Source organism: Sapajus apella, unplaced genomic scaffold (genome assembly GCF_009761245.1).
Source record: "Sapajus apella isolate SASKATOON/1434 unplaced genomic scaffold, GSC_monkey_1.0 scaffold12, whole genome shotgun sequence".
In the NCBI taxonomy this organism is placed as follows: domain Eukaryota; kingdom Metazoa; phylum Chordata; class Mammalia; order Primates; family Cebidae; genus Sapajus; species Sapajus apella.
This window is the reverse complement of record NW_022436952.1, coordinates 14,271,556-14,287,244: the sequence shown is the minus strand read 5'-3', so window position 1 is coordinate 14,287,244 and position 15,689 is coordinate 14,271,556. Positions and strand designations below refer to the sequence as shown.

Below are 15,689 nucleotides of genomic sequence, written 5' to 3'. Positions count from 1 at the left end.
CACACACACCACACCACACTCACACACACACCACACACAAACACCACACATACGCACCACACCACACACCACACCACACACACCACACACACACACGCACCACACCACACACCACACCACACACACCACACACCACACACACATACCACACCACACACCACACACACCACACACACACCATACCACACACCACACACACACACCCCACACCACAAACCACACACACATACACACACACTACACCACACATACCATACACCATATACACCCCACACCACACACCACACACACACACCACACCACACACCCCACACACCCCACACTACACACCACACACACACATACACACACCACACCACACACTCATACGCACACACACACACACACACCACACAAACCGCATGTATCACACACCCATACTTCTGCCCCTTTTGTTCCCATCTGTGCTTAAAGGTTTCTGGAGGCAGTCCCCTTTAGCAACCTGCCATGGGAAATACACACTGCCTCCTCCTGCCAAAATCACACAAACACCCATCTCAATGTCCACTCACATTTCCCCACATCCTCTCATCCCACTGCCTCAGATAGATGTGTAGTGAGATAATAAGTTCTAGTCTCCCTTATCCTGTCAAAGACTCAAGATAACAAGGAGACAGAAGCTCAATGGAGTGAAAAATAAGGTGAAAAATGACCCCATTTCAGGTGGGTGGGATGAGTCACAGCTTCCAGCTACCGAATCCACCTACCACAACAGGTTCACATCTCTGACATTTTCACTAGCCCCTAGTCTGTCTCTTCACCATCCAAGTCTTGGTGCAGCCTTGGATATGACTTGCTGTGACCACCTACTGTCATCCATCAGTCTTGTATTCATTTATCTCATCACCATGCATGTACCCCAATTACAGACACACTGTTCAACAAGAGATAAGATGGAGTCTCATCTCTTGAGGAGCTCACAGACGATCAGGGAGAAAAAATAAACTAAAGATTACAATTCAGGATGTCAGCTGCCATGATGAGCCATAGAAATGCTGGGCTGGGGGATCTGAAAAGCTCTCTAGAAGATTTGATGTTCAAGTTGATTAAAAAATTTTTTTTTTTTTTGAGATGGAATCTCTGTTGCCCAGAGTGCTGTGGCATGATCTTGGCTCACTGCAACCTCCACCTCTCTAGTTCAAGTGATTCTCCTCCCTCAGTCTCCCAAATAGCTGGGATTATAGGTGCATACCACCACCTATAATTTTTGTATTTTCAGTACAGACGGGGTTTCATCATGTTGGCCAGGCTGGTCTTGAACCTGACCTCAGGTAATCACTCTGCCTTGGCCTCCCAAAGTGATGGGATTACAGGCATGAGCCACCATGCCTGGTCTTTTTTTTTTTTTTTTTTTTTGTGACAGGGTCTCATTCTGTCATCCAGGCTAGAGTGCAGTGGCATGATCTCAGCTCACTGTAGTCTCTGACTCCTGGGCTCAAGTGATTCTCCTGCCTCAGCCTCCTGAGTAGCTGGGATTACAGGTATGTGCTACCACCTCTGGCTAATTTTTGTATTTTTAGTAGAGATGGGGTTTCATCATGTTGGCAAGGCTGGTCTCAAACTCCTAACCTCAAGTGATACTCTTGCCTTGACCTCCCAAAGTGCTGGGATTACAGGCGTGAGCAACCACACCTGGCTTGATGTTCCAAGATGAAAGGCCTGAAAAATCAAGAGGTGGTTACAGATCAAACGGGCGAGGAGGGGCCACCAGCTGGATGACATTTGGGGTAGTGGGGAAGAGGTGAGACGTAATCCAAATTCTAGGGGTGGGTTGGCAGTACCCAGAGTTAGAGATTGAGGAATAGAGGCTGGAAGACCAGAGGCTGTACATGATGAGCTACTGAAGCATCTTAAGCTGTTTTAAATGGGATTTGTATTTAGACTTGAGCTTAGAAATATTTGAAACAAACCTTAGAAACCATCTAAATATGGCGATTATAGGTCTTAAATATTTTAAGTAGTCCCTATTAAGAAGTTAAAATGAAAATTAATTCTGTATTACGTCAAGGTTGAAATCTAGGTTGCTCAACTCTAGAGCGGTTGATCTTAATCTCTACGCAGGATTATTTTATGTATGAGGAAGTATGTTAAAAAATGTTTGCAAGTCATTAATTGTAATAATTATCCTGAAAGAATGGGGTGATTACCCTTAAAGTGTGGGGTGAGGAAGAGGGAGAAGCTCACTTTTTACTTTATGTAAATCTGATTTAAAGAAAGATAACAATCAGCATTTTTGTATGTAAGGAAAAAATCAGTAAAAGATTAAAACCAGTGAATTTAGAAGAAAGAACTTGCCTCAAAGTAACTGTTAGCCATTAGTAAAACTGAAAATGGTGTTTAAAGCTCTAAATGTTAAAAAGATTTTTGAAGCCAGCAGCAGGCTGCAGGGTAGGCATGATTCTTATTCTTAGGTGATCTTCATTTTGTGTTGAGTTAAATGGTGCAATGCTCACCCATGATGATAAAATAAAGAAGTCCATTTGTGGAGCTTTTGTATGCACGTGTGTGTGTGTGTGTGTGTGTGTGTGCATGCGTGCATGTGCACACTCACGTGTAAATAAGTATGTGACAGACACTTTTGTGACACTTTGATTTCCTGTCTCTGGCATCTACAAAGAAATCAGATTGCTTTTCAAATAAAGTGATACCCATGTCAAAACCCACCGCTTGGCTGGGAAATAAAACTAAAATGAACCAAAAACCACCCTCGTGCCTGATGAAAAAAACCCTGTAGTCTGGAATGCCTTTGGTGTGGAGGCTGATGATTGGAAGTCAGTCACCTAAGTTGAGGGTTTGAAGGATGAGGTCCCTAAATAGGTACCAAAGGAACTTACCTTTTGCTTATATGGGGAGATAGAGACAACTACCTCCCCATTTGATAGAGAAACTGAGTGCCAGAGAAGCAAGGGCACGTCCTGATGCTGTGCTCTTGACCCAAGGACTGTCAGTGAAAGCAGAGAGAGGCTTCTTAGCTCAGAGCGTGAGCCCAAAGCGGGCTTCTTAATGCATCTTCTGTCTTGCTCTGAATCCATGTTTGACTCCAGAGGTCATCGATACCAGCAGGCCAGGGAGGTTTACTTGAGGGCAGTGACTTTTGGCAACCTGGTTGAGTAGAGGAGAGGGCTCGTTTCATCTTCCTCCCACTCCCCCCACCCCATCCTCATCCCCAGCTCCCATAATGGAGCATGACTGTAGTAAAACAAGGCTTTTGATCAAGCTTCTTCACATCACTCTTAAGACAAACAATGTCTCTGAAACCCCCAACTGTTTTTTATTTTTCTTATAGCTAAGGTTTCAGCTTAGTGTCTTTACTCAGCTTCATTTAAAAATGCCCTCAATTAAGAAAAAAATTTTGCTTTTTTATTTTAATTCACAAAACCTACCTACAGAAAATGAAGGGAAGTCTTCAAAGTTACATGAACAACTGCCTTAAAGTTCTAAAAGGGGTTCTTATTTTTCCTCTAGCCCATTAGGTAACCGCAAACATTTTCCAATCTGTTCTTTGGCATAATAGGTTAAGATCATAAGTAAATTTATTAATTAAAACACGAAAATAAATCAAGCAGTGGCTAGTCCTTCACCAGCATGGTTAGTAGGTATGCTTATGTTTCAACACAGGATTTTTTTTGAGATGTGATTCATTATTCATTGGTGTTTTGGAAAAAAATTAGTTTCATTTATATGAATACCAACAATTTTGTTGTATACAACAACGTATACCAAAACCCAACAGCAATAACAAAATCCCAGGTTACTTGATAACAGTTTTGTTGGTATACATATAATTTTAAAGAAAAAAAATTTTTTTTTGCTCATGATGGGGAGAATAGGTAAGGTTAGAGCTGAGACCCAGGCTTGGCTTCCCTGCAAAATGAATTCAGTACATTCCGATTTCAGACAAATGTCTCTTTCCTCACACAAAGGCTTAACCATGTTAACTAGTTAATGTAAAGCTTGATTAAACTCGCAAAGATAATCCCTAAAATGCTGGGAGAAGGGCCCTTGAAGTGCCTGGAGGTGGCAGGGAGGAGGCGGGCCAGTAATGAGGCCAGGTCGTGATTCCAATCTCATTTTCCCTTCTCATTGTTTCAAAAATGAATTACCGCAGTGGTTCAGCAGAATACTTTGAGAAAAATGCAAAGCTGCCTCCCTCGCCTCCTCAGGGATTTCAGTCACCTCGGCTAAGGCTTTAAATATAATAAGAGGCATCGTAATGATCATGCCACGGGGGTAAGAAAATCCTGGCAGGTCACATTTTATAGAACTCTGCTTTTCTTTCAGACCCTAGCCCAGAAGGAGAGGCAGCTACATTTTAGACTAAATGTTTATGGTTTAAGCTTCTTCAACAGCATGAACGTTTACTTCTGAGCTAGTCCTATTGTTCCGTCTGTGATTTAAATATGCTTCTTCTAAATATTTTGACAGCAAAGCAAGTCTCGGGGGTACTTGCATTTTTTCTAGGGACTTCAGGGCCTCAATTGGTTGCAGGGGTTTGGTGAGATCTCTCACTTGTCGTTTGTAGCAGCTACTCTTCATCTCACAGGTATGGGATCCTTGAAGGGGTCTTTATCTATCACCAAAGTTCCCCTAATGTCACCACTGAGAAGTAAGGCTTACAGGTAGTCCTGGCCCACTCAAGACAGACAGCTTCCTGTTGAAGTTCAGTGAAGTGGCCCTTCATTTCTCCCAAAGTCTTAGTATTCCTGAAGGAGAAACAGGTGAAAATACTCTGCTATATAGGACGGGAATTATAATGATACAAAACCTCTAAGGATTCTTCTGGTTACTCTCAAGATAAAGTTATGACATTTGATGCCATTTCCAACCTGACCACAATCTACCTTTCTCCTATTACCTTGTTCTATTCTTTGCTGTTTGCTGTGTATTTAGCTTGGAGGTCTCTACATAGAGCGTGTGCTTCCTCACTGTTACACGCCCTGTGTGCTTATTCTCTCCCTTTTGCAAAACCACTTGCCATCCTCTAGATCCTGCTTAAACATTGCTTCCTCCGTTCTTGATTCTGTCTGGGCAGATAAATTGCTCCCTCCGTTCAGATCCTATACCAGCCCGTTCCTTCCTCTAGCTCACCCATCAGTGACTGAATTCAGGCTGATGGCTGTCTTGACTGCTGGACAACAAGCTCTTTATGGTAGTTCAACTCCATATTCCCAGTGCCTAGCCTTGCGTTTACTATACAGTAGGCACCTAGTAAATGAATGGACGCTTGAACTTGTTTGATTACTTCTGGTTACCATATTGGACCCTGGTAGTAGGTAGATGGAAGTGATGGTGGTCAAACAATGCCCATTTCTTAATTAATAGCTTATGATGTTTGATCTTCTCTTATAAATCGCTTCCTTCTCTTGGCCGAGTCTGTCTATTTAAATGAAAACATTTAATCATATTCCTTATAGGCGTCTGTAAAATAAAAAACTAGTTTGACCCAAATAGGTGCTTCATGATCTAACTGCTATACACCAATGTCTTGCCCATGCTGAACTAGAGACAGCCTGGTTATTGTACCAACACCATCAGCAGCCTGAATCCTCACAAATTAGTGGCTCTGTATCTTGAAGTCAGCTGATTTTGGCAGCAGTAGCAGTTCAGGACAGGGGGTGAGGGATGGTTGGCTCTATCCCAGGAAGCTGCAGCTTGGGCTGTTGTTGGGGTGGGGTGGGGAGTAATTGAATGATTCCAGCTCATTCTGGAGAGGCAGCAGCTGCTGTGACATGTCAGGCTAACCTCAGCCCATGTCCTTGGAAAGGAAGATGGTGCAGGCTCCCACTCCCATCCTTAGGACCCCAGGACCTAGTTCTTGCTGGAACTATTTTTCTTCCCTTCCACCCCACTGCTCCCAGTCCCTGCTGTCTTCTTGGAGACGTAGACTCAGAAGCCATTTCCAAAAGGGCAGAGGAGCACTAATCTCTCTGAAGACAGCTCTCCTAGGTGTCCAATTCCTCTTTGTGTAGCCAAAGAGCCTTGCTCACCATCTGGCATGGTCAGCACTCACCGGGGGTAGCTGGATCAATGGCTGGGTTCACTGTCAGTACCGACTGGGTGCAATTCCCTAAACATCTTTTAGGTCCTCTAAACTGTCATTCCCCAGTCACAACTGCCCAGATAACCAGGTCAAAGGTGTACCTTTGGGTATTGTTTTCCCAGCCTGAATGACGCAGGCCAATGCAAGAGCTTCTTAGGGACAGCTCCATGTTATTCGGGTTCTGTCCACCTGGCACAAAGGGCAATGCTTTGAAGAAGAAATGGATTAAGATATTAGATTACGGTTTCCGTAGCCAGGCTCAGGGCCTGTGCTGAATGTTCTCTCCCAAGTAGGGTGACTTGGCAGAGTGGGTCAGGCCTCCCGCCTTCCTTTCCTCACTCTCCACTGCCTTCTGGGTGGGAAGTGGAAGGGGAGACACACAGTCTCCATTATTTACATCAACATTTTTTTAAAAGGCAAACAGGCCTGCATTTTTTTGTCTTATACTTTTGCACATGTTCTGACCTACCTCGGGGCAGTATGAAGATGGAGGCAAAAATAGTCAGTGGATCATGACTGAGAGATGGCTGTGGAGAGGCACCAACTCAGCAAGAACATTTTCTATTCTATTCTATTCTATTCTATTCTATTCTATTCTAATTTCTTTCTTTATTTTGAGACAAGGTCTTGCTGTCTTAGCCAGGCTGGAGTACAGTGCATGCTCATGGCTCACTGCAGCCTCAACTTCCCAGGATCAAGTGATCCTCCCATTTCAGCTTCCTGAGTAGCTGGGATTACAGGTGGCACCACCATGCCAGGCTAATTTTTGAATTTTTTTGTAGAGACGGGATTTTGCCATGTTTCCGAGGTTGGCCTTGAACTCCTGTACTCAAGTGATCTGCCTGCTCTGGCCTCTCCAAGTGCTGGAACTACAGGCATGAGCCATTGCACCTGGCCCAAGAAAATTAATGTTAACCTCGTTCCTCTCTTCCACCTCCTCCTTACCAATTACTGAACTCTTACTATATGCTGATATAGTGCATTATATTTGTTATCTCATTCAGTCCTGCAGACATCTCAGTTTATAATCAAGGACGCTAAAGCTCAGAGAGGTCAAGTGACCTGACCAAGGTCACACAGGTAGGAAGTAACACAGCTGAGATTTAACTCTCTGCCTAACTCCAAAGACTCTGATCTATTCCATGTGCCCTTTTGTGGTTTCATCTGGAATTCTGCTTTTGGTATTCTTTGTACAACTTATCAATGTGGAATTTAGTGGTGGGGGTGGGGAAGGACACAAAAGTGGAATCCAAAGAGACCCACAAAATAGTAGTATAAATTATTAATGAATGCAAATAGGCTTGGTAAAGTTAAACATGAACTGCAATCACACACACCAACTTGGGACAGTGCTTGCCTCTGGGGAGAGGGCCAGAATGTAAAGTACTGGGTGGATACTTGTGTGTACCTATACCATATTATTTCTTTCAAAAAGTAAAGAGATCAAGGCAAACATAAAATAAATAAAAATCTTTCGTGTTCAAAAACTACAATGTGATAGCACTCATATCCACTAGAATAGCTGGTATCAAGAAAAAAGGAAGGAAAATAACAAGTTTGATGAGGATGTGGAGAAATGCAAACCCTGGCGTGCTGCTGTTGGGAATGTAAAATAACGCAGCCTCTGTGGAAAACAGTGTGGCACTCCCGCACAAAATTAAAAATGGAAATAGCGTAGAAACCATTAATTCCACTGCTGGGTATATCCTGCAAAGAACCAAAAACAGAGGCTCAGATATTTATACATTCTTTTTTCATAGCAACATTATTCATAATCGCTAAAAGGTGGAAGTAGCCCATGTGTTCACTGGTGAATAGATGACTAAAATGTGGTATATCCACACAATCGGGTATTATTCAGCCTTAACAAGAAAAGAAATTCTGATGGTCTCAACATGTGTAAATCTTGAAACAAGCATAAGTCACAAAAGGACAAATACTGTATAATCCTCTTATATGAGGTACCTAGAGTAGTCTGATTCATAGAGATGGAAATTAGAATGATGATTGCCAACAGTTGGGAGGAGGGAAAATGGGGAGTTACTGTGTAGTGGGTAGGTAGTTTTAGTTTGTGTATTAGTCTGTTCTCACACTGCTAATAAAGACATATCTGAGACTGGGTAATTTATAAAGGAAAGAGATTTAATGGACTCACAGTTACACATGGCTGGGGAGGCCTCACAGTCATGGCTGAAGGCAAATGAGGAGCAAAGTCAAGTCTTCCATGGCAGCAGGCAAGAGAGCTTGTGCAGGGGAACTTCCGTTTATAAAACCATCAGATCTCGTGAGACTTTTTCACGAGCAGAAGAACAACATGGGAAAGACTCACTGCCACAACTCGGTTACTTCCCACCAGGTCCCTAGCATGACACATGGGAATTATGGGAGCCACACTCAAGATGAGATTTGGGTGGGGACGCAGTCACACCGTATCAGTTGGGATAATGAGAAAGTTCTGGTAACGGATGATGGTCATGATGGCATAACAGTGCGAATGTACTTGATGCCACTCAACTGTACACTGACAAATGGTTAAAATGGTGAATTTTACTTTATGCATATTTTACCACAACACAAAAATAAATTTTTTGGTGGTGTCCATTGAGGGAGGAGCAGAACAACTTTATAAAGAGTTCTCCCTCGTAGGCCATCTTTCTATGGCTTGTTCCCCACCAGGAGTCCCGAAGTGAAGTGAGAGACTCCCTTCCCTTGGGACTCTTAACAGGCAGCTTTCTTGCCTTTGGTAGGCCAGTAGCTGTGTGCAAAACGCATTTTTCCATTCTTTCTTTTGTCGCTTAGCCAAGCCCTGGATGCTTTCGGGCTCAGAGGAAGTTCATCTGAAAATAAAAGCGGTCCTTCAAGGGTCCATTTGGACTGAAAGACTCCCTTCCTGGTAGCCTCTGAGGCTGAAGCATGACTCCAGCCAGCCCCCTGGGTATAGTAACAGCCCTGTCAGCCAAGGCAAAGCTGCCGAACCTCAGAATCCCAAATTAGCACCTGGCCCTTCAATAGGGCAACTTTGGTTTAAAGTTTAAGTGAAACCTTGACAGTCCTACTGACTTGAGGGGAGGCCGTGGCCGGCTCTCATAGGATGCTCTTTCTTCAGAGGAATGTGAAGGTGTGTACAGTGTGGTGTCTGCAAACAGTCAGTGCCTACAACTGCAATTAGGGCCTTTCAATGGAGGTGTTAGCCACATTCAAAGTCTGACCGGTCTCACCCATGAAATTCATAATGGGATAAAAGTTCCATTCCAGGACTGACAACTTCAAATGGAATTTGGTGTAATCTTTTATTTATTTACAGGGTTGTGGGAGTGGGGGATGGGGGTTATGAAAATCCCACCTCACCCTGCACTCCACCCCCCAAGCTTCCAAGGATAAAATGAGGGTTGGGATTACATTTCGAGGGAAGCAAGGCTATATTTAAATAGGCTTTGGAAAGTGTGGCTCCATGTCTGAGGCAGCCCTGGGTGACAGCTTCATCCAGCCTGGCCGGGGACATTCCGAAGAATCGTACTGAGACCTTGTGCTAATTGGTTCCAATTTCTCCCGTACCAGGGCCAGCCTGAATGCTTGATAATTTCAGAGGGAAGCAACACACTGGATTTACTCCAGGAGCTCAAGGAGTCTATGCTTTGCCTCCGTCTCTGGTTTTCACTGATGACGATGGCTGTTTAATTAATTCTTCAATGCCCCTTCTTTTTAAGCTAAGCTTACCCAATTCATTATTCCGTTAGCTGCCTCTTGGTAGATCTTTCAGTAACTTAAGTTCCTCGTATTTACGCAAAAGCAGCGGCTTTTTGCGGTATTAAGCGAGCTGGGAGAGCCAGGGGGTGGGAGTGGGTGGCGGATTTATTTGTAATTACAGTAGGGTTCTTGCTCCCATCCCACCGTTCTGCCCATTCACAGGCTCCGGCCAGAGCTGGCGCCAAGATCTCCAAGTTGCCCTGTGTTTATGTCATTGAGACGAGGACAATATTTCAGTGTGGAGCCAAGCCACAGGGATCCACTCTATAAAACCCTCACTAAAAATAGACGTTCCAACCCCTGCCCAGCCCCCCTCCCCGCCTCCACGACTCCCCCATGCCTGTCCCCAGCACTAGCAGCACCCAGCTTCAATTCTCAGGGAGACAAGCGTGCCAAATCGGTCGAATCTGGAGGCCCGGCGAGCTCTTTTCTTCCTGAGGAGTTTTAACCCAGAATAAAAGGCGTCAATTAGCAGCCTTTAGAGCTGACAGGGCAATTAAAGTTAAATTGCAAGACGGAGCGAGAGCTGGAAGAAGGAGGAAGGAAAGGAAAGGGGAGAGAGAGGGAGAAAGAGAGGGAGAGATTTCAAACGTATTTTCGGTGACAGCTGCATTTTTGAGGAGGGAGAGCCTCTCAAACTACAACTGGCTGTTTGGATATATTTTCACTTGTGAAGTGATATTTTCAGGGAACACGGATACTCCCAGTTTATTGCACTTTTCATGTTAGGTCTGAGCTGCTTGGAAAAATTAAAACAAACACAAAGCAAAAGGATCTTGTCTTTACAAAGGCTCCCAACTGGCTGGGTCCCAACACACCCGTTGCTTTGCAGGGTGAGTTAGATGCAACATGAAATGGTGAGGGTAGATGTGTGGGTGGGTGAGGGTGGTTGGGACAGTCAGCCCTAAACTGGGTTTTGGGGCGCCCAGAGCTTAGAGCTGATGACTTGGTCATAATGCTCCTGCACACCCCTGGGCTTTCAGCTCCGTTTCCTAGTCTGGGACACCAAGTCAGATTATAAAACTATTGTGAAACAAAACCTTTTTTGGTCTACTTCTAGGTGACTTTCCTTCACTGATGACGATGGCTGTTTAATTAATTCTTGAATGCCCCTTCTTTTAACCTAAGCTTACCCAAGTCATTATTCCTAATGGAATAATGCTAATGCTGCCTCTTGGTAGATCTTTCAGTAACTTAATTTCCTCGCATTTACGCAAAAGCAGCAGCTTTTTGTGGTATTAAGCGAGCTGGGAGAGCCAGGGGTTGGGAGTGGGACCTGGGAGGGCTTTGGTTTGGGACGTGGGAGGGCCTGCAACTTTTTAAGTGCTGATCGGAATTCATAACAAGAGCAGTATTAATTTGTGATTCAGTCTTGCAGCATGCCAGTTCAAGGCAATGGAGCCCATGGTGCTGTGCACAGGGCCGCACGCAAGAGAGAAATGTAACATAATCAGAGTGGGGTCAGCCTGGAGAAGCTAGAGCTTTGCTCACTTCCACAGCCTCCTACCCCACCCCCACTCCCAGCCCCCAACCCATGGAGGAAACAGGAACTACACTTCTAAAGACGATGTTCCCAAAGTCACCCTTGCTTTGTTGGACCTCAAGTTTCAGTCTCCCTTCCTACGTTTATAGTCCTTTTTTCAGGATCCTCCTTCACTGTTTAGGGAAACTACCACTTCTGCCCATGCATTGAATGCAAGGTGGGGCCTATTATTAGACCTATTTGACGTAAGAGGAAGCAGAGGCTGAGAAAAATCCAATAACTTGCTCAATGTCACCTAGCTAGTAAGAGGTGGTGCTGGGATTGGAACTAAGTCTAAATCTAAAGGCTGGCACAGTGGGATTTGTAATCCCAGCAATTTGGGAGGTTGAAGTGGGAGGATTGCTTGAGCCCAGGAGTTTGAGATCAGCTTGGCCAATGTGGAGAGACCCCGTCCCTACCAAAGAAAAAAAAAAGAAAAAAAGAAAAAAAAAATTAGCTGGGTGTCATGGCACAGGTATGTAGTCTCAGCTACTGGGGAGGCTGAAGCGGGAGGATCTATTGAGCCCAGGAGGTCAAGGCTGCAAGTGAGCCATGACAGTGCCACTGCACTCCAGCCTACACAATAGAGGGAGACCCTATCTCAAAAACGAAAAATAAAATAGGCCGTAATCCTAATCTTCCGAAAAACCTTTTATTTATTTATTTATTTTTGAGAGAGAGTCTTGCTCTGTCACCCAGGCTGGAGTGTAATGGCGCAATCTCAGCTCAAATGCAACCTTTGCCTACCAGATTCAAGCAATTCTCTTGCCTCAGCCTCCCGAGTAGCTGGGACTACAGGTAGCCACCACTATGCCCCACTAATGCTTTTTGTATTTTTAATGGGGACAGGGTTTCACCATTCTGGTCAAGCTGGTCTTGAACTCCTGACCTCAGGTGATCCGCTTACTTCAGCCTCCCAAAGTGCTGGAATTACAGGCATGAGCCACTGTGCCTGGCCTGTTACTTGTTTATTTATTTTTATTTTCAAGAAAAACTTCAATGTCAGATTAGGAGAAAGAAAGAAAACTGCATATGTGTAACTCATCAGCTTAAAGAAAATAAAGAAGTATAACATAAAGAAACCAAAATCAAATGCAATAATCTTAATTTCAATGTGTTTCTTTTATGCCATTCTTATTACTAAACATAACTATTATATAAATGAATAATAACAAACTTGTGGTAAGTACTAATCGCTTAAAAAAGTTTGAGAGATATAGGGTTCACAATTTTAAGAAGTTTATAACCTAGCAAAAGTAATCACCATAATTAAAGCTAGCACCTACTGAATATTTACTATGTAATAAATATTCAATCCACATTAATTCAAGATTAATTACATTCTTATTAATTTTCATAATAATTCTACAGAGTAGGAACTGTTATTATTCCCATTTTACTGACCAGGAAACAGAATTACAGAGTTTTAGTAACTTACCTAGTATCATAGAGGTCTATCTCACCTCTGAGGCTATACCCTTACTCATAGACAATAAAAGGAAATTAGTCAATATAGGATAATATATATCTTGATTATCTCAATACCAACAGAAATTCATGACATTAGTGCAATGACAAACAGAGAAAAAGCTTGGTAGGAAACCCTTTTTAATATAGAATTAATGCTCACTTGGATGAGGCTAAGCTTTGAAGCCCTTGGTAAAGTGGGACTTGCTGGTCTTAGGAGACTGGTGATACTTTAAAGACAAGAGTCAACACGCCTGGAATCAGCACTTGTGAGCTGAAAGGACCTGAGAGTGATGTTTAGTGGAGGGTCTCTCCAACTGGGGTCTAGGGCTCCTGGATTTTGGAGAACCTGCTCTCAGGAGTATAATGAGATTAAATATTTGGGACATATCTGGCTCAAGCCCTGCCATTTTGACAGCTCAGGAAGGTGAGAGGCTAAAGGTCACACAATTAGTTATGGCAGGTGAAGTCTTAGCCAGGACTCTTATCTTTGTCCAGGACGATTTCTGCTAACTAGCATTTTCTGACGCTGGATTTACACTCACACAGCTTGATGGAAACCCCTTAAGGGCAGGGACTGATTCTAGGGGCTTTAATAGATATTTGGAGAGTGAATGTGTAAAAACAGTTTAGGAGTAGTTACAGGTACATAAACACTTGATATGCTAATTACAGACCAGTGTTACTTGTACTCAGGGGTATTGATATTTGGCCACAGTTCAGTCTCCTAATCTCAACTGCTTAAATCAAGTAAAATCACCTTTCTCTGTATACCCCGAGTACTTCTCAATTCATTCCACATTCAATAATATTTTATAGTACCTAATATAGGCCAGGCACTGTTCCAGGTTATAAACAAAATAGACTAATTCCCCACTTCCCTCCCCACCTTCTTTGCAAGATATTGACAGCCATATATACATGTACTTTTAATGAGGTGGAGTCTTGCTATGCTGCACAGGTTGGTCTTGAACTCCTGAGCTCAAAGCTATCCTTCTGCCTCAGCCCTCCAAGTAACTGGGATTACCAGTGTGCACCACTGAGCCTGGCTGACATGCCATATTGCTATTAAATGGGATTTGGTTTGGTTAGAGTTTGATAGAGAGAAGTCCAGTTTAATTTTTCTACTTGGAGGCGATGACTCATCTAATATATTTTGTGGGTTTGCTTTTTCATAATTTCTTCTATTATGCCTAAATAGATGTTTCTTCCCTTTAAAATTTTTTAAAATTACAAAGTACTACATTAAAAAAGTAAAACAGCCGGGCGCGGTGGCTCAAGCCTGTAATCCCAGCACTTTGGGAGGCTGAGGTGGGTAGATCACGAGGTCAAGAGATCGAGACCAACCTGGTCAACACGGTGAAACCCCGTCTCTACTAAAAATACAAAACATTAGCTGGGCATGGTAGCGCGTGCCTGTAATCTCAGCTACTCAGGAGGCTGAGGCAGGAGAATTGCCTGAACCCAGGAGGCGGAGGTTGCGGTGAGCCGAGATCGCGCCATTGCACTCCAGCCTGGGTAACAAGAGCGAAACTCCGTCTCAAAAAAAAAAAAAAAAGTAAAACAATGCAGGAATATAAGAGTAAACATATGAATGTCTCCCTCATTCCTCCCTTAAGTAGCCAGTGTTAATGGTGTGGTGGTGTATGTTCTTCTCCCATGGTACATATATACAATAGTCATGCAAAACATAATATCTACTCATATATGAAGTGGACAGTCATCCCTAGAGGGTACAGGGCTGGGGTGATTCAGTCAGTGGGGTTGGCCAGGATAATTATGCTTCATATGGTTCTGCACTTGTAGGCATTTTTTATAGGCCTCTTAGGACATCATTAAGAACAGAACTTTCAAAATTAAATTTTAATGATATTCAGAAAAGAGTAGTCAAAGGTAGCACCTTACAGCTCCCTCTCCTTGCCCCACCTTCCCTGAATGCCTAGGCCCAGAACAGCCTGAACTCTGTTTGAGGCCCCAGGGGTGGGTCCCAACTTGAATTTTTCATCTTGTTTTAAACAACAACGTTTGATCCTATTATCAACGCTATTTTATTTTCAACTTGCTTTATTTTTTAACACATTTAGCAACATGGATATATGTCCATAGGATTACAAACAGAGTAGCACATTTTTTGTGACGGTTGCGTGCTCTTCCGTAGTGTGGAGGGATCATGATTATTTATTTATTTATTGAAATGAAAGGTCTCATGTATTTATTACTGAACCCGGTCAACCAATGCGTTCATAACAGATTCATCAGAGAAAAATATATTCCCAATAAAATGTGTCCAGCTGTCCAGATACTGACATTTTCAGCTTAATAAGGTAAGATGGTCATGACCTTGACCCAGCATAAATATGTGTGCCATTAATGTGACCCAGCATAAATATGTGTGCCATCTCATGTGCAATTCCTTATAGACCCAGCTTGGGTCTTCTCCAGTGTCTCCTTTTGGAGTTGTACCTGATTTTATTACCAGTTTTCACCAAATCCACCGGGGAATGAGACGATTCTGCTTTTGTTTCTTGGCCAGGAAACATTTAGTCCCGAAAGTCTTGTGAGAAGATGTGGTGAAAAGCAGGGTCAAGCATATACCATGATGGCGGATAAGGGAGCATGATTTTTTAAAAAACAGTTTTCCTAATAAGAAGCATTTGGCTTTCTACAATTTTTTCTTTTTCTTTCTTTTTTTTTTATTGTTAGATAGGGCTGCTGTGGAACAGCTTGGACAGATGTCTTCTGCTCACTCGTGAATATTTCTTTAGGATAGAGTCTTAGAAGCGAATTATTGGATCTAAGGGTTTGTGCATTTGTAATTTTGATACTGCCAATTTCCCTTTAAGAAGTTGCAATTTGTATGCCAGTCAGAATGCC

At 43.2% G+C, this 15,689-nt stretch overlaps 1 long non-coding RNA gene across 1 annotated transcript; it reads right to left on the bottom strand.

Annotated features, from left to right (window-relative positions):
* Window positions 1–434: 434 nt before the first annotated feature.
* Window positions 435–15,294, bottom strand: LOC116552646. The gene is made up of 3 exons (XR_004269480.1): window positions 15,193–15,294; window positions 15,123–15,130; window positions 435–446 (listed from the first exon to the last, which is right to left on the bottom strand). It is a non-coding gene; the product is annotated as an uncharacterized LOC116552646 (long non-coding RNA).
* Window positions 15,295–15,689: the final 395 nt, after the last annotated feature.